This window comes from Callithrix jacchus, chromosome 1 (genome assembly GCF_049354715.1).
Source record: "Callithrix jacchus isolate 240 chromosome 1, calJac240_pri, whole genome shotgun sequence".
Taxonomy (NCBI): domain Eukaryota; kingdom Metazoa; phylum Chordata; class Mammalia; order Primates; family Cebidae; genus Callithrix; species Callithrix jacchus.
In genome coordinates this window covers 206,578,021-206,597,820 of record NC_133502.1, presented here as the reverse complement: position 1 = coordinate 206,597,820, position 19,800 = coordinate 206,578,021, and positions in this window count along the sequence as shown.

The following is a 19,800-nucleotide window of genomic DNA, read 5'->3' as shown; positions in this document are numbered from 1 at the left end:
GCTAGCTAGGGTTTTGCCATGCTGCCCAGGCTGATCTCGAACTCCCAGGCTCAAGCAATCCTCCACCTTGGCCTACCCTAGTGCTGGATTTACAGGTGGGAGCCATTGCACCTGCCAAGTTTCTCATTCTTGAAAGGTAGGTTTTTACAGCCCCAAAGCAATTTTCATAACAAGTCTACCTTTGTAAATTTAAGAACACGTGTTAAGCAAAACAATATAGTTTCCAGTTACAAAATCAATAAGCAAGGTAACTGTCCTTGGGGTTGTGGGATGTCCATGAACATTACAGAAAGATTTGGAGGGGCCATGGACAGTCTGGCTGGGGGCTTTGAAGAAGAAAGTCTTGGAAGGCAATAGATGGTAAATTTGTCTGAGAGACCCAGGGCCCAACCCCAAAGTCCAGTCCTCCTCACAGCCACTGTTTTTCCCAAGTCAAAGCCTGAAAAAGGTCATTAGCACCAAGACCCAGCTCTATGTCAGACAAAAATAAATCTTGCCCTGGGCCTTGCTCAGGCCAGGCCAGAAGAGCACGGGTGACTCAGAAAACTCCATTTATCCCCCTCTACATCTAACACAATTAAGATCCCTGCACAGGTGTTTTGAGACGTCCTCGGTCTTGTTCCCACTGCTCCACCTGCTGAAGTGAACTCACTTGTGTTTCTATGGCCTCTGTATCTGTTTTCTGAGAAGCTAAGAGGGCATCATGTGCCTGTTTTCTCTGCAGTCTCTCCATATCTGTGGTCATCATGGAATGCAGGGAGAAAAGCCAGAAAGACCCGGAAGCTCTTCCATAGGCTTTGAGAGATGGGCACCCCACAGCCAATCCAATGCTGGACCCTCTCCAGGTTGAGGGCAAGGGGTTATTCTCCATGACTGCTGGGCGGTGGATCTTGGGTGTCCTCTTCCCGGGACACCTGTGAGCAGCCATAGTGCAGTGGAAGGACCCATTGGTGCTGCCACCCAGGGCCCAATGGATGGTGACGTGGCCTCCGTGGTGGACCTAGGATATACACAGAGGAGAATAGCAAGGTGGACACTGGGGGCAGCCTGCGCGCATCTGTGCTCACTAACCGGCGCCACCGCCTGGCAGAGCGGGCCTGCCCCTGGCTGCCCAAGCCACAAAGCCTCGGTGCTGGAAGAGGATGGTCCACTTGCTCATGCTTAGCTTCACAATGGGAAAAGGGGCCTCGGCAACTTGTTCAAGGGCTAAATGAGTTAACACCGGTAAACTACAATGTAATTGTGCGATGGCATCCATCTTGCTTTGGTCGTGGTTGCTGTTTTATTGCCAATTCCGAGCCTTTCTCCTGAGCCCCGCCTCTTCCACTGGGGTTTCGCAGAAGGAAATTGCACCCTGGGAACTTGCACTGTCAGCATCGTTCAGCCACCACCTGCTCACGTGTCCGTGACTCCATGTGGCGCAGTGCCCTTCGTCACTTCCATCACCTCAGTTTCATGTCTAAGAGATGGGATCTCGCCCTGTTGCCCAGGATGGAATGCAGTGATGAGATCGTGACAAGCCGTCCTCCTGCCTCAGCCTCCCCCAAAGCTGGAACTACAGGTGAGCACCACTACAGCCTCCATCAACTCTTAGTGCTACTCTAGGCCATGTGGCTTCACCTCCATTTCCTCCAACCTCAAACACATGACCTCTCTGCAATCCAGTGCACGCTCCAGTAAGAGGGAGCCTTTACCACCTTCACTTATTAGAATCTTCAAGCCTGGGCTGTCTCTAAGCTGCCATTCTATAAATGAGCCAACAATGGCCGGGGCGTATGGACCGATGGGGTTGTTTATTTCTTCACTACAGATTCACATCTGTTAGCTCAAAAGCCCACTGCTGCCAAACTGAAATTTGTACAAATCCAGTTATTTTAAAAATAGTCCCAACAATCAAACTGTTAGCCACTTAGAGCCTGCCTGCTTTGCATGCCCTGTGAAAACTCACAGGACGGGTGTTACTTATGGATGAGCTGGAGCCTCAAAATTCTAAGGCCGCCAAGCTGCTGCCACCCTTGGGAGCTCTCTGACCCAGAGACCCTGGGAGACCACTAGACACATTAGCCCCTCTTCCCTCCCTTTTCCTCCAGAGCTCCCTTTCCCTCCTCCCCTTCCCTGCTGCATGGTGCCCTCCTAGCCATGAACCTCTACAGCACAAATACTTAAAGTCATTTAATAAAATCCAAATAAAACGTCCGTTAAGCTAGAAATACCAGTAACTATCACATCAAAACCAACTATCAGAAACCAACAGCAAAATCATACTTTGTCAAAAATAAAGTCAGATCCAATTTAAGAATGTTTAAGGTTTATTGTGCATGCAAAAGAATCATTTGTGAACTAGGAGACCTCAAATTGAACACAGTAAGAGGAGACCCAGCAGTTACAGTGCAGCTTACAAAGCGTGAATGAGGAGGCATGCTCATCTCCAGCGTGCAAACAGAGCTGCACAAGCTTATCTGTACTGACTTAATGTTTGCAGGTTGGCAAGGAAGAAAAGCTTAATTTTTATGTGTGCTTAGAAACAGCATTTGAGGGGAAATCAGGATCAATTCAGGTTTGGGTACATGACCATGGCTACTTGGCCCAGAGCTTGCATTCTTTTTTTTTTTTTTTTTTTTTTTTGAGACAGGGTCTTCTTGCTCTGTTGCCCAGGCTGGAGTGCAGTGGCGCGATCTCAGCTCACTGCAACCTCCGCCTCCTGGGTTCCAGTGAATCTCATGCCTCAGCCTCCCGAGTAGTTGGCATTACAGGCGCGTACCACCACACGAGGCTAATTTTTAAATATTTTTTCTAGAGACGGCATTTCGCCATGTTGGCCAGGCTGGTCTTGAACTCCTGGGCTCAAGTGATCCACCTGCCTTGGCCTCCCAAAGTGCTGGGATTATAGGCGCGAGGCACCGCACCAGGTCATGTATTTTCCTTTTTCTTTTTAACAGTTGTCCACTTTGGGTCATTCTCTCAGTCAGACTCAGAGTGTGACCCACTGCTTAGCACTCAGCTTCCACGTGGCCCTCTGAAGATCATGAAGCAGGGTTTCCGTCTTTTTTTTTTTTTTTTGACAATTCCAACTGAAGCAGTTTTTGTTGCTCCATCCTCCTGAGATCAAGTGATGACTCAGTGGCTGCTGACAAGCATTTAAGACCCTGAGAGAATCAACGCATAGGGGATGGCATCAGTAGGACTGATGAGAGGGTAATGCCAAGAGATTGGAAAATATCCTGAAACCAAGGTCCCCAAGAGCCAAGGTTTAATCTCTTGATTGAAATAGATCAGGGCCAGGCGCGGTGGCTCAAGCCTGTAATCCCAGCACTTTGGGAGGCCGAGGCGGGTGGATCATGAGGTCAAGAGATCGAGACCATCCTGGTCAACATGGTGAAACCCCGTCTCTACTAAAAATACAAAAAATTAGCTGGGCATGGTGGCGGGTGCCTGTAATCCCAGCTACTCGGGAGGCTGAGGCAGGAGAATTGCCTGAATCCAGGAGGCGGAGGTTGCGGTGAGCCGAGATTGCGCCATTGCACTCCAGCCTGGGTAACGAGCAAAACTCTGTCTCAAAAAAAAAAAAAAAAAAAAAAAAAATAGATCAGTTGACAGTGTTTCCCGCATCTGGTGGAGTACCTGCATTGATCTGTACATCTCTAAAGATCCAAGATTTGGGCGTCTATTGATATAAAAATAGCATGTGTTTCCTTCTCCTGATGCAGCAGTTTCAATCTGATGGCTTTTCCCGGTTTCAAGCTTGGGTGTCTCTGGTGGTATCATCAGGTTTCTGGTGACCTTTCTGTGCGGCCAACACAGCGTCAGACACCAAGGTTGTCCAGGTATAAACTGTCATGGCAATTTCTCTGAAGTCTCTGTCAAGTCATCCAGCTTCCTTTTGCAGGGCTGTAAGGCTAAGAACAACCCCAGTTTAATGGGTCTAGTAGTGTGACGTAAAAGTTATCAGATACCTGTGCTTGAGTCTCTTTATGAATCTCTTGCAATTTTGTATCATAGCGGTTTGCAAGCGCTTTCAGGAAAGCAGCAGAGTAAACAGTAAGTGCCTGTGAATGACAAAATGACAAGACCGTGTTAAAGATCTCATGAGAGTTCATTTCCATTTTTTTTTTTTTGAGATGGAGTTTCGTTCTTGTTACCCAGGCTGGAACTCAATGGCGCGATCTCGGCTCACCGCAACCTCCGCCTCCCGGGTTCAGGCAATTCTCCTGCCTCAGCCTCCTGAGTAGCTGGGATTACAGGCACGCGCCACCATGCCCAGCTAATTTTTTGTATTTTTAGTAGAGACGGGGTTTCACCATGTTGACCAGGATGGTCTTGATCTCATGACCTCGTGATCCACCTGCCTCAGCCTCCCAAAGTGCTGGGATTACAGGTGTGAGCCACCGCGCCCGGCCTCACCTCAATTTTCATAGGAAAATTGTGTTAATCATATGGTATATAACATTTTAAGATAACAACTAGAATGATAAGTGATAACATTTGTAGAAAGTAAAAAGTTTTTTTAAGTTTCTTTTTCTTATTAAAAAATGTTAGAAATAACAGTCTCTTTTAAAGACTAAGTTTCTTCAAAGGCTTCTTGCTTTTTGCTAGTAACTCTTTATTAATCCCTATCCTACGTAGCTGTTCAATATAAAAGAATAAGTTCGCTTTTTAATCGTTTTAATTGTTTTTATTTACACAAAACTCTACAGTGCCCAGTTCAGTGGCAAGTTCTTTAGCCTTTGCTTTTTCGAGGCTTGGCAATGAGAGCCACGGACTTGGGACCCAGGACATTGCCTCCCCAGCGACAGTGGATCTCATCATATCTGTCACTGTAATTTGTCCTGATAGCTTCCACCAGTTTAGCCAAAGTGCCTTTGTCTTCCGAATTAACCTGGGTGAATTCGACAGTGGTGCAGGTCTTTCTGTGGACTAGGTGTCCCCGTCTTGCCTTCCCCTTGATAATACAATAAGGGACTCCCATTTTCTGACACAGGGCAGGCAACAAGACAACCAGCTCAATGGGATCTATGGTGTGTGCAGTCACCACCAGCTGAGCTTTCTTCTCCTCTACCAAGGTAGTGACAGTGTTAACTCCTGCTCGAAGGACAGGTGGTCGCTTAGTGAGGACGTCCCTTTGCCAGCAGCTTTATTCTCTGCCCAGGTCAACAGCCTCTGCTTCTTCTCTTGCTGTGTCTCTGGCCTATACTTGTGGGCCAGCTTAAGCAGCTCGGTGGCTGTTTGGCGGTCCAGGGCCTGGGTGAACTGGTTAATGGCCGGAGGCACTTTCAGCCGCTTAGAGAGGATGGCTCTCTGCCGCTGCACCCTGATACAGCAGGGCCATTTCACAAAGCGGGTGAGGTCTCTTTTCAGTTGGATGCCCTGAATTCTTTGGCCTTTTCTCAAACAGGGGATTCACCACTTTCTTGGCCTCCTGCTTTCTTCACGACAGCAGGGGCCGGAGCCACCTTCTTCCCCTTGGCCTTCTTTCCTTTCGGCATCTTGGGTGGTGGGAAGAGAGAGAGAATAATTTCATTTGTCGATGTACCAAGGTCTTTCCTGGGAAAGAAACTCACGTGGAGGAAAGCAGACCTGAAGAGACAGGAGTCCTGGGCCAGGTGCCGTGGCTCACTCACACCTGTAATCCCAGCAATTTGGGAGGTCAAGGTGGGCAGATCACCTGAGGTCAGGAATGCAGACCCAGTCTCTACTAAAAATACAAAAATTAGCTGGCTGTGGTGGCAGTTACCTGTAATCCCTGCTACTTGGGAGGCTGAGGTAGGAATCACTTGAATCTGGGAGGTGGAGGTTGCAATGATAGGAATCACTTGAACCTGGGAGGTGGAGGTTGCAATGATAGGAATCACTTGAACCTGGGAGGTGGAGGTTGCAATGAGCTGAGATCACGCCACTGCACTTTAGCCTGGGCAACAGAGTGAGACTCTGTGTGAAAAAAAAAAAAAGAGTCCTAGTATATAGTTGAGCACCTAGAACCAATCCTACCTGAAGCAGGGCCATCACTGGACTTTTCAGTTATATGAGGCAATTCATTCCTCAACCAATCAGCATTCCTTGCTGCAAACAAAAATGAACCCAAACCCTTAATCAGAAAAGCAATGTATTACAGAATATTAGGTGACTCTGAAGCTCTCTAGGAGAGAAGGAGAAATGGTCTATATACAAGCTGTGTCCAGAAAACACACCCAGGAGCAGCACCCAAATCACACTGAAAAGTGGTTTAGTGGGAAGCGCTGCTAAGCACAGACAGCTCTGACCGCGGCACCATTGTCACCAACGTGACTGATGCTGGATACATGACTAGAACCTCTTATACTGTTGGCTCTGGAAACAGGATGTAACTGCCGCCATTATCCCCAGAATAGATTCTGGAGGGAGCTCATGATTTGAAGTCTAATATGGGTGCATCTGTTTGGCTGCATCTCTGCATCGGGAGGCTGGTAATGAGTGTCTGATTTCTGTAGTCAGAGGCTATCGCCACGTCCCAACAAGAGCTATAGAGCAGAGAGCGCCCCCTAATGGAAGGAAAGTGTTTACTGGGCAAATAACCAGTATCTACAAAGCCTTTGACTACCCAACATCAGCGAGTGTGAGCGTGCGTGCACACACACACACAGACACACACACACACACACACACTCTTAAACTAAACAAGGTAACAGAAAATATTTAGAAACCCCTTTTATCCCCCCCCCCCACACAAATACTCTGTTTTCAAAAGGGGATCAGGCGCATCAGTACTGCATCCAACTCCACGTCAGTTTTCAATTCCAGTCCGGGGCAGAGCACCTGTGTCTTCATTCTAGCTTCCTGGAGGCTGAGGAGGTGCGTTTACTGATCAAGTGCTAGGTAGGCTGTGATGTTTTACAAATGTCCACCAGAGTCGATGACAGTTTCTCTCCTCCTCTCCTTCTCTTCCTGTCATTCCTTCTCTTCTCTCTCCCTCATTCCCTATCTCCTCTCTCTCTCATGCCTTCTCTGTCTCATTCCTTCTTCTTTCTCTCATCGCTCCTCTCTCAACCTCATTCTCTCTCTTTCATTCCTTCTCTCTCTCGCTTTCTTTCTCATCTCTTCTCCAATCTGCATATAAATGGACCCATACAGTTCAAAGCCATGTTGCTCAAGGCTGAACTGTAATTGTACAGGTAGAAAAAAAATAATCTACAGGTAAGCCATTAGAATTCATGATAAATGTAGTGGGGTCCCTGGATACAAGGTCAAAATGCAGAAATGCATTGTATTCTTCATAGTAAGAGACACACAATACAGTGAAATAGATAATTTATGACATTAGAACACATCAAATACCTAAGAATATATTTAGCAAACAATTTTCAAGACACTGAAACTATAAAGCGTTGTCAAAATAAGTGAAAGACCTAGGCCAGGCACAGTGGCTCATGCCTATAATCCCAGCACCTTGGGAGGCCAAAACAGGCAGATCAGTTGAGGCCAGGAGTTCGAGGCCAGCCTGGCCAAGATGGCGAAACCCTGTCTATACTAAAACTACAAAATTAGCCAGGTGGTGTGGTGATACACGCCTGTGATCCCAGCTACTCGGGAGGCCAAGGCTGGAGAATCGCTTGAACCCAAGAGACAGAGGTTGCAGTAAGCCGAGATCATGCCACTGCCCTCCAGCCTGGGCGACAGAGCCAGACTCTGTCTCAGAAAATAAATATAAAAGTGAAAGACCTAAATGATTGGAGAGATACTATAAATTGAAAAATTCAATTTTGTCAGAAATTCAATTATTTAAAAATTGATCTATAGATTTAATAAAACACTAGCAGATATTGTTATTGAAATTGACAAATTGATTCTAAAATTTTTATGGAAATCAAAATGACCTAGAGTAACAAAAACAATCTCGATAAAGAGGAGGTTGGAAAACTTACATGACCAGATCTCAAGATTCATTGTAAATCCACAGTAATTAAAAGTATGATATTACACAAGGCCAGAGAAATAAAGCAATGGAACAAAAGAGAGAATCCAGAAACAAACTGTATGGAAGTTCTGTTGGTCCATTTGTCTAACCGTGTGTTTGTACCATGACCTCGTTTACAACAAAGGCACCCTGCCATGCAGTAGGGAAACGATGGTCTTTGCCACAAATGGTAATGATCAATTACATATTCATATGGGAAAAAAAGTGATTTTTTTTTGAGACAAGGTCTCGCTCTGTCTCCCAGGCTGGAGTGCAGTGGCATGATCTTGGCTCACTGTAATATCTGCCTCCCAGGTTCAAGTGATTCTCATGCCTCAGCCTCCTGAGTAGCTGGAATTACAGGCACCTGCCACCATGCCTGGCTAATTTTTGTATTTTTAGTAGGGATGGGGTTTCACCATGTTGGCCAGGCTGGTCTTGAACTCCTGGCCTCATGTGATCCGCCTGCCTTGGCCTCACAAAGTGTTGGGATCACAGGCGTGAGCCACCCCCAGCCAAAGAAAGTGAATCTTGATTCCTTCCTCACATCATACATAAAAATCAATTCCTGATGATAACAGATTTAAAGGTTAAAATGAAACAATAAAACTTGTAGAAAAAAATCAGGAGGATATGTTCACTATCTTGGGATATGCAAATGTTACATACAACATTAAAAGCACTGATAGGAGGAAAAAATGTGTAACTTGGACTTTACTAACATTAAGAAATTTTGTATATACCAGTAAGAGTACACCCATGTTTATAGCAACATTATTTACAATAGCCAAAAGGAAGAAGCACCCCAAGTGTCAATGTGGTAGAGGAAGGAGACAGCCAAATGCTGAGGCAGATAGGGAAGGGTATCCGAACCTCTGACCCACCCTAGGTTACACAGATGTAATCATCAGATGTTTACACCAGATGTTTTGAGCAGATAAGGGAATCAGCACAGAAGGCTTGCCTGGGCACACCCAGAGCATACTGGAGGCCCGCATGCCCTGGGGGAATGGGGTGGAGCTTCCAGGAATTCACACTTTATGCAGGGGAGGAGCCTGGCCTCTTCAGCTTGTGTGTGGCAGCCCCAGTATTCAATTGGTGAAGTGGAAACCTATTTGCAGAGCTCCTCTATTTGCTGAGAGTTTTCCTTTCACTTAAAAATTCTTCCCTCCTCACCTTTCAATGTGTCTGCATGCCTAATTTTTCTTGGTCATGAGACAAAAACCTGGATTTAGCTGAACTGAGAAGCAAAAATCCTGCATCAATGCATGAATAGATAAACTAATTGTGATACAACAAAGACTGGTGCAAAAGTAATTGCCGTTTTCATTTAATTTTTAACTTTTAATTGAAAAAAAACTGCAATTTCCTTTGCACCAAACTAATATATACACCCAACATTAGCCTTCAGAAGGAAGGACATTCTGACACATGCTACAACCTGGATGACCCTTGAAGACATTATGCTAAGGGAAATAAGCCACACTGGGTGTGGTGGCTCATGCCTATAATCCCAGCACTTTGAGAGGCTGAGGCAGGTGGATCACTTGAGGTCAGGAGTTTGAGACCAGCCTGGCCAACATGGCAAAACCCCATCTTTACTAAAAATACAAAAATCAGCTGGGCACGGTGGCATACACCTGTATTCCCAGATACCCAGGAGGCTGAGGAGTATCACTTGACCCTGGGAGGCAGAGGTTGCAGTGAGTCAAGATCATGCCACTGCACTCTAGCCTGGGTGACAGAATGAGATTCCGTCTCAAAAAAAAAAAAAGAAAGAAGTCAGTCACAAAAAGCAAATACTGTATATTTTGTTCATACGTGGTATTTAGAGTATTCCAATTCATAGGAACAGAAAGTAGAACGATGATTGCCAGTATGTAGGGGAAGGGGAAATTAGGCATTACTGTTTAATAGCTGCAGAGTTTTGCAAGATGAAAGAAGTTCTGAAGCTAGATGGGAGGGATGGTTGCACAACTACGTGAATGTACTTAATGCCACTGACCTTTCCACTTAGAAATGGTTAAAATGGTGAATTTCATGTTATATGTATTGTACCAAAAATTTAAAAATATGTATACCAGTAAGAAGGTATATATCAGTAAGAGACTGTCAGTTTAGGGACCATCTTGAAATTGTTAGTGCCTCAAGCCACAGCCTGGGAGAAGATATTTATGATAAACATATCTGACAAAAGACTTAAATATAAAAAAAATTAAAAATCAATCAACAAGAAAAGTAACAGAAGACAAAGGGGCAAAAGGCTTGGACAGACATTTCACAAAAAAAAGGAGATTAAAGGGGCCAATAAGAACATGGATACTCAACATTATATATCATCAAATAAATATACATTCAAATCACAATCACAAACATATCACTACAATGCTCAACAAACTGGCTAAAATTTTTTAGTGACAATACCAATAGCTGGTGAGGGTGTGGAAAAACTGGAACTCAATAACCCATTATTAGTGGGAATGAAAACAGATAAACACTCTGATGTCGGGCGCGGTGGCTCACAGCTGTAATCCCAGCACTTTGGGAGGCGAGGCAGGTGGATCACGAGGTCAAGAGATCGAGACCTCTTGGTGAAACATGGTGAAACGCTGTCTCTACTAAAAATACAAAAAATTAGCCGGACGTGGTGGCGTGCACCTGTAGGCCCAGCTACTTGGGAGGCTGAGACAGGAGAATCGCTTGAACCCAGGAGGCGGAGGTTACGGTGAGCCGAGAATGTGCCATTGCACTCCAGCCTGGGCAACAAGAGCAAAACTCCATTTCCAAAAAAAAGAGAAAAAAAAGGATAAACACTCAGGATGTATTTATTAAAACTAAACAAATGTATACTCTACAGCCTGTGGTTCTTCTACTTGCTATACGTCCAAGAGAAGCAAATGTGTAAACCTACAAAAACACACTGTATTCGTTTGTTCTAATGCGGCCAGCAGAGACATACTCAAGACTAGGTAATTTATAAAGGAAAGAGGTTTAATGGACTCACAGTTCCACATGGATGGGATGGGGAGGCCTCACAATCATGGTGGAAGATGAAGAAAGATCAGAGGGGCTTCTTACGTGGCAGCAGAAGAAGATAGGCTGAGACAAAGGGATTGCTTGAGCCCAGGAGTTTGAGACCAGCCTGGGCAATGTGGCGAGACCCGCCCACCTCAAAAAAAAAAAAAGCCAAGGTAGATTGGGAACCCAGCTGAGCCTCACCCAGACTTCTCGCCTACAGAACTTGAGACAATAAATGTGTGTTGTTTTAGGCCATGACATTTTTGGTAACTTATTGTGGCATCCATAGAAAACAAATACAGTGAGTATGGACTGGACGGGAATAAAAGGGAGCTCTCTGGGGTGCTAGAAATATTCCATATCTTCATTAAGTGCTGGTTACATGGTAGATAAATATGTAAAAATTAATTAAGTGGTACACTTTGTATTTTAAAAGCTAATTTAAAATAGAAAATGAGTAACAATTGATTATCCTTATATTGTGAAGTTTGAGCTGGGCACAGTGGCTCATGCCTGTAATCCCAGCACTTTAGGAGGATGAGGTGGGTGGATCATGAGGTCAGGGGTTCGAGACCAGCCTGACCAACATGGTGAAACTCCATCTCTACTAAAAATACAAAAATTAGCCGGACGTGGTGGTGCGCAACCTATAATCCCAGCTACTTGGGAGGCTGAGGCAGGAGAATTGCTTGAACCCAGGAGGTGGAGGTTGAAGTGAGTCAATATCACACCACTGCACTCCAGCCTGGGTGACAGAGCAAGACTCAGTCTCAAAAAAAAAAATCTTTTTGGGATTTTCTTTGTAGATTACTGCTTAATATATTTTTATAAATGATCCCAAAGCATTTGAAAGAAATTTATTCATCTGCTAGGAGCAAATGTATGGGTGCAAATTAAGGTTTTAAATTGCATTATAGGCCAGGTGCAGTGGCTCAAGCCTGTAATCCCAGCACTTTGGGAGGCCAAGGCAGGCGGATCACGAGGTCAAGAGATCGAGACCATCCCGGCCAACATGGTGAAACCCCGTCTCTACTAAAAATACAAAAATGAGCTGGGCATGGTGGCGTGCACCTGTAGTCCCAGCTACTTGGGAGGCTGAGGCAGGAGAATTCCTTGAACCCGGGAGGTGGAGGTTGCAGTGAGCTGAGATTGTGCCACTGCACTCCAGCCTGGCGCCTGGCAGCAGAGCGAGACTCTGTCTCAAAATAAATAAATAAATAGCATTATATAGGAGGAAATACTTTGCTTTTCCTTGTTTCTATGTGGTGGAACTTTCGTGAGAGCAAAGCTCCCAGTCTCCTGCGGGGAGCGGGTGAAATGAATCTGTTAATCTTTGAAGGAGCAGGGCCATACATAGCTTAGCCCTTTCTTCTCAGCTTTCCTTAGGATCTACCTACCCACAAGAGAGCACGAATTTTGTTCTGCTGCTCCAAGCAGGTGTCAGAGAGACAAGTCCTACTGGAGAGGCCCACAGCTGTCCAGGGAGCCTGCTCCAGGGATGGAAAATCTGTTCAGCGGAGGGGTGAAATATTCATAAGCCCACATGGCTGAGAGGGAAGGAACCTCATTCTCTATAGCTTCATCAGTAATTAAGGTGCTATTTCTAGCTCCATCTGCCTAATTCTTGTGTCTATTTCTGGGTGGTTGTATGGGGCCCGAAATTTTGAAAAGTGTACAAAGAGTGCAATTTAAGGGGCAAAATAATACCCAGAAATTGTTGTTGCCTGAGCCTAAATTCCAGACTTTGGCTTTGGGTGACAAACGTCATGCGGGGTCATGTCCTTGGTACTCACAAAGCTGGGCGGCCTGATTCTCAAGAGTGGCTGCTGAAAATAGCGCCGGTTTTTTTTTTGTTTGTTTGCTTTACTGGAATAGCTCTTGGCTGATGCCAGCCCCTGTGGCCTTAACAAACAGGTGCAGCTGAGAGAAGAATCAATTATAGGAATGAAAATTTCTGTTTACAAATCTTTTAGGTATTGGTTGTTGGGACTGAAGGTTTTTTGTTTTTGTTTTTGTTTTTTCTGCTTTTAGAGTTTCTCAGCCAGGGCTGTGTACTAGGCACCTTTAAACTGCAACATGAGCTGGGCGCGGTGGCTCACACCTGTAATCTCAGCACTTTGGGAGGCTGAGGCAGGCTGATCACCTGAGGTTGGGAGTTTGAGACCAGCCCGACCAACATGGAGAAATCCCGTCTCTACTAAAAATACAAAATTAGCCAGGCATGGTGGTGCATGCCTGTAATGCCAGCTACTTGGGAGGGTGAGGCAGGAGAATCACTTGAACCAGGGAGGCGGAGGTTGCGGTGAGCCAAGGTCCCGCCATTGGGCAATAAGAGCAAAACTCTGTCTCAAAAACAGACAAACGAACAAACAAAGCAAAGCAAAGCAAAACAAAAAAACTGCAACATGAGTGGTGTTTCACATGGGCTGTAGGGAACTGCTGTGGAGAAGGACCACCTTTGTTAGTGCCTCTTAACCGAGGAGGTGAAAGACTTGTATACTGAAAACTACACAATGCTGCTAAACGAAATTAAAGAAGACAATACATGGAAAGACATCCTATGTTCATGGATTGAAAGACAATATTGTTTAGATGTTAATACCACTCAAAGAGACCAACAGATTCATCGTAAACTGTATCAAAATTCCAACAACGTTTTTTGCAGAAATAGAAAAATTCATCCTAAAATTTATATGGACTCTCAAGGGACCCTAAATAGCCATAACAATATTGAAAAAGAACAAAAGAGGAGGGCTCAGCAGGGCTCGGTGGCTCACACCTGTAATCCCAGCACTCTGGGAGGCCGAGGCAGGTGGATCACTTGTGGTCAGGAGTTCAAAACCAGCCTGGCCAACATGGTGAAACCCTGTCTCTACTAAAAATACAAAAATTAGCCAGGCATGGTGGTGGATGCCTATAATCCCAGCTACTCAAGAGGCTGAGGCAGGAGAATCGCTTAAACCCTGGAGGCAGAAGTTAAAATGAGCCAAGATCATGTCATTATACTCTATACTGGGTGACAGAGTGGGACTCTGTCTCAAAAAAAAAAAAAAGAAAAGAAAAGAAATTTTAAAAAAACACCTCTGGAAAACTAAAACATTGAACTGTAGAAAACACTGCAGAGGCCTCAAAAATAAGCCTCAGAAAAGAGTTAAACTCTGTAAAATATTTGAAGAGATTTATTCTGGGCCAAATATGAGTGACCATGGCCCGTGAAGATCCTGAGACCACAGCCCTCAGAAGATCCTGAGAACATGTGCCCAGGGTGGTTCGGGTGACACTTGGTTTTATACATTTTAGGAAGACATGACACATGAATCAAATACAATTAAGATATATATTACTCTGGGCCAGAAAGCTGGGACAACATGTTGGGGAGGTGGGTGCTTCCAGGTTATAGGACTATAGGTAGATTAAAAAATGTTCTGATTGGTAATTGGTTGGAAGAATTCTTAACAACACAAAGGAATGTCTTGGTTATGATTAAGAGATTGGGAAGACCAAAGTTTTATCGTGCAGGTGAAGTCTCCAGGTAGCAGGCTTCCAAAGAATAGACTGTAAATGTTTCTTTTTTCTTTACTTTTCTTTTTTTTTTCCAGATGGAGTTTCACTCTTGTTGCCCAGGCTGGAGTGCAGTGGCACGATCTTGGCTCACCACAACCTCCGCCTCCTGGGTTCAAGCGATTCTCCTGCTTCAGCCTCCTGAGTAGCTGGGATTGCAGGCATGTGCCACCATGCCTGGCTAATTTTGTATTCTTAGTACAGATGTGTTTCCCCGTGTTCGTCAGTCAGGCTGGTCTCAAACTCCCAACCTCAGGTGATCTGCCTGCCTTGGCCTCCCAAAGTGCTGGAATCACAGGCATAAGCCAGTTTTCCCAAGGGACTTTTATTGGCCCTACAAGTCTAGTTGGATTCCTTGTAGGAAAAAATACTATTCCAGTCAAAGCCTTAGTAAAATAACCAGTTTTTCCAATTGTGCACTGTTACAAAAGAAAATAGATTCTAATTGCACTTACGCAAATAACGATACTGCCATAAGTTAAAAATACTCACAACTAGTTTTCAAATTCTGGAGAAATCAGGTAGAGAGAAACAAATATGCTTCAAATTTTGTTCACAGAAGTATACTTTACTCAATTGTTAAAAAGCTGTAAATAGCTCAAAAGAAAAGTTTCCTTGTTTCCGAAAAACCATACAAAGGATCAGCAACATTTTAAGCAAAGTTAAAAAAAAAGATTACTTTAGACTTCTATTAGTTTAATCTATGCAGTCAACTTCTGTTATGTTTGATAGCTATGAACATTTCAGGTCTCCATGAGAGTTCTGAAAGTTTTTTCTGTCTATTCTGTTGTCATATTTTCCAAAGTTATCAGAACCCTGCACTCAAGAACACCTGTTAGAGTTTTACAGTTGATTATAAACCATCTTTTAAAGAGAATTAAGACAACAATTTTTTGTGGATGACAAAACATCTTAGGACAGCCACAGTCAAAAATATGATTTGACAAAGAAATTTGGTTACCTCTGTGGCATACAATAATTTTATGTAACAATTATAATTATTTTTTTTAAATTTTTATTTATTTTTTTTTGTGGGGGGGAGGAAGGCAGGAAGGAAGGGAATAAGGACAGTAGGGAGGAAGGAAGGGATGAAGGAAGGAAGGAAGGGAGGAAACGGGGAGGGAGGGAGGGAGGGAGGGAAGGGAAGAAAGGAAATCAAGCAATGAAAGAGACATTGCCAACCTGGATCTAGAGGTTTACAAGTTGATTTCTTTTTTTTTGAGAGAAGGAAAGAAAAAAAAAAATAAGTAAAGGAGAGGAAGAGAAAGAGGGAGAGTAAATGGAAATATTGCTTTATTTTGAAAAAAATTGGGTATTAATAATGGCCAATCAATGTTTCATTTAAACTTATGGGTAGGTGTGATGTGGTATTGACAAGAATGTATATTTTGTGTATTTGAAGTGGAGAGCTCTATAAATATTTATTAAGTTTACTTGTTCTGGATCTGAATTTGAGTCCTTGATATCCTTATTAATTTTCTGTCTCATTGAATCTAAGTCTCCTATCTGGGTGTTAGGATCGTTAGCTCTTGTTGCATTGATCCTTTTACCACTATATCTTTGTTGCTTTAAAATCTATTTTATCTGATACAAGAATTGCAACTCCTGCTTTTGATTTATTTATTATTTATTTTTGCTCTCCATTTGGTTGGTAAATCTTTCTCCATCCCTTTGTTTTGAGTCTTTGTGTATCCTTGCATGTGAAACAGGTCTGGATGTAACATGACATTGGGTTTTGGCTGTGTCTTTTGATTGGGAATTTAGTCAATTTAAATTTAGGGTTACTGCCATTTGATGTTAACTGGCTGTTTTATCCATGTGTTGGTGTAAATTCTTCTTTATGTTGTTGCTCTTTACTTTTTGGTGTATTTTTAGAAAGGCTAATGCTGGTTGTTTCTTTCTTTGTGTAACGCTTCTTTCAGGAGCTCTTGTAAAGCAGGCCTGGTGGTAATAAAATCTCTGAGTTCTTGCTTGTTCATAAAAGATTTTATTTTTCCTTCAGTTGTGAAGCTTAGTTTGGCTGGATATGAAATTCTGGGCTGAAGGTTCTGTTCTTTGAGGATGTTGAATATTGGCCCCCACTCTCTTCTGGCCTGTAGAGTTTCTGCTGAGAGATCTGCTGTAAGTCTGATAGGCTTGCCTTTGTGGGTAATCTGACCTTTCTCTCTCGCTGCCCTTAGTATTTTCTCCTTCGTTTCAACCCTGGTGAATCTAACGATTATGTGCCTTGGGGTTGCTCTTCTTTAGGAATATCTTTGTGGTGTTCTCTGTATTACCTGGGGTTGAATATTGACCTGCTTTGCTAGTTTAGGAAAATTTTCCTGAATAATATCCTGAAGGGTATTTTCCATCTTGGATTCTCTCCGTCGCATTCAGGTACACCTATCAAACGTAAATTTGGTCTTTTCACATAGTCCCACATTTCTTGGAGACTTTGCTCACTCCTTTTTATCCTTTTTTCTCTAATCTTTTCTTCACGTTTTATTTCATTAAGTTGGACTTTGACCTCTGATATCCCTTCTTCTGCTTGAACAATTCAAGTGTTTAAACCTGTGCATACTTCTCGGAGTTCCTGTATTGTATTCTTCAGTTCCATTAATTCACTCATACTCCTCTCTAAGTTGTCTATTCTCAATAGGATTTCATCAAACCTTTTTTCAAAGTTCCTAGTTTCTTTACGTTGGGCTACAACATGTTCTTTTAACTCACCGAAGTTTGTTATTATCCATTCCTTGAAGAGTGATTCTGTCATTGGGATGCGCTCGTTCTCCATCAAGCCTTGTTCCATTGTTGATGGGGAACTGTGATCATCTTTAGAGGGAGAGGCGTTCTGACTTCGAGTATTCTCAGCTTTTTTACGCTGGTTTCTTCCCGTCATTGTAAATTTATCCTCCTGTCTCTTTGAAATTACCAACTTTCAGATTAGGTCTCTTGAGTGGACGTCCAGGTTGTTAGTTCCCAGGGCCAGAGCAGCGGTGTTAAAACTGATGGTGCTTTTCTGCCCAGGATTCTCCTGTCGGGCTTCCTTCTTGTGTCCGTAGTAGGCGACTCTGCCTTCCCGGGGCTCCAAACCTCGGTCAGAAGGGAAACCGGTCCCGTTTACTCTGCGCCGAGCGCTGCCGCGTCGAGGTGCCGGCGGAACTGCTGCACCGGCCACGAGAGTCGCGCTGACGACTCGTGTGTTTCCACCACTGGGGGATCTTCTGCTCCGTGAGCGACCAGACTTTGTCTGAAAGTGTGGCGTCCTCTAGTTCTCCGCGCCTTCCCTGAGAGCTGCAATTCCGGGATGTTAGCGATCGGCCATCTTGGATCGTTCTCTCACAATTATAATTATTAATAACATATCTAAGTCATATCACAATTATAGGAGATTCAAAAAATAATTTTGGAGCACATACCAGTAACAGTTATACAAATATGCCCCAAAGAAAGCCAAACACCATTTCATATTTGATGATGCTCCCTGTATCACTTTTATACCAAATATGCCAAGTGTCACACAGTTGCATTAGTGCATTACTGATGTCAAACCCAATTCTTAATAAAACCTTATTTAAGCTTTTTAACCTTGAAAAAATTCTTTATTTTTATAACTTTACTTATGTCTTTATTATTTTTCTGGTTCCTTTCACCTTGTTTTATACACAACTTTGAAATAAGCTTTTCATTAGGCAAATCTCATTCACTTTTTTTTTTAAGCAAGACTGTTTTCCTACAAGATATATTTATTTTAAAATACCCAAATAATGAATTCTCTATTATTTAATTTAATGTGACTTTGTATTCTAAATTATGACCGGTTTGTCTGTATCTATCCCATTCCATAATTATTTCATTTTAATTGTTTACCTAGATTATTTATGAAAAGTCTGATAGTCATGATTTAAAGTTATGAAACTGCTATTGCAAAATTACAACTGAGATGGTGAAAAATGATCTCACCTGACAGACTCCAGCTTGCTCTTAACCTCCAAGCTGTCCTTGTTCAGTCCTGGGCATAGGCCAAACGAACTTTGGGAGGAACCTAGTTTATAGTTTAGTTTGAAACAATGACAACAACAGTCGTTTCCCAAAACAAACCTCCTTATTGTCTGTGGACTAACTGCCTAAGGCCATAGGGTTAGAAGTTAGGGTAATCTTACTAAATTCAAGGTGCAGCTATTTTCGTGAAACCAATATCAAATTATTAAAAATTATACAAGCAAAGATAATTCTGTTTTGGGCTGGGTTTGTAGTTTTGTAATCCCTATGCCAAATGTTGACACCTTATGGCATTTGTCAGGGATAAGTATAAAAGACTGCTTGATAAACAAAATGCAAACAAAAAAGTACGCCAGAAATTCTTCAGACATTTCTAGGATTACTTTACCAATAATTTTAAAGCTAGTTTATTTATGAAAGATTTCACTTAAGTTACATAAACTTGAAAAGCATTCGACGAATCTTTTCTATCTGATTTAAGCATTTTTATTTTTCTTTAAGCCAATTAAGAGTTCTTTGATGTATTTTTAGTACTAAAACATTGTGCACACAACACATAGATACATATAAGGACATATTGGGCATGCCAACAAAGTACATTTATAGATTTATAAAGCCCCTCCCCTTTTTTCCCTATCTTAGACTTCCAGATTCTTGATAACCTGTTTTACAACATTAGGCAGGTGTCAGCTAAATAGCCTTAAATTTGCACATTAAAGGAAACAAGCCAGGTGATACATTATAAGGTACAGAGAGAAGCAGCCTGGTGGTGTTAGAGGGAGATGCTTTTTAAAATTTTTCTTCGAGCAAATTAAACATAAAATTAAACTACCTTCTTCCTTAACCCAAGAGTAGCCTCTGTTGCAATAACGATGTTAGTCAAAAAATCTGGTGAAAACACAATTCAGTCAACTGAGAAGTAAAAGAAAAAAAAAAAGCTTGCTACAAAAAAAAAAAAAAAAAGACAAGGTCTTAGGAGAGAAAAACGAACAGAAAACAAAAACATGAAGGCCTTTCAAACACAAACGTGCACACACACATCCTGGATGTTAGAGTTTTAATTAAGCAGACTTTTAAGCATTGAGCTCCTTAAAAAACTTTGTAAAAAATCTTATTACCATATCTCAGCTAGGACAAAATGTTGCCATTTCAGCATCTGCTCTTCCAGTTTGGTCTGGCTAGCAAAAGGTGGCCTTTTTATGCAAATAAAACCCCTATAGTCATTAAAATTAAAAATATTTTCTTTTTTCTTAAGCTGGTCTGTTTTTCTCCCACTTCAGAGGCTGTGTTCCCCATAATTTAGGGTTCCCCTT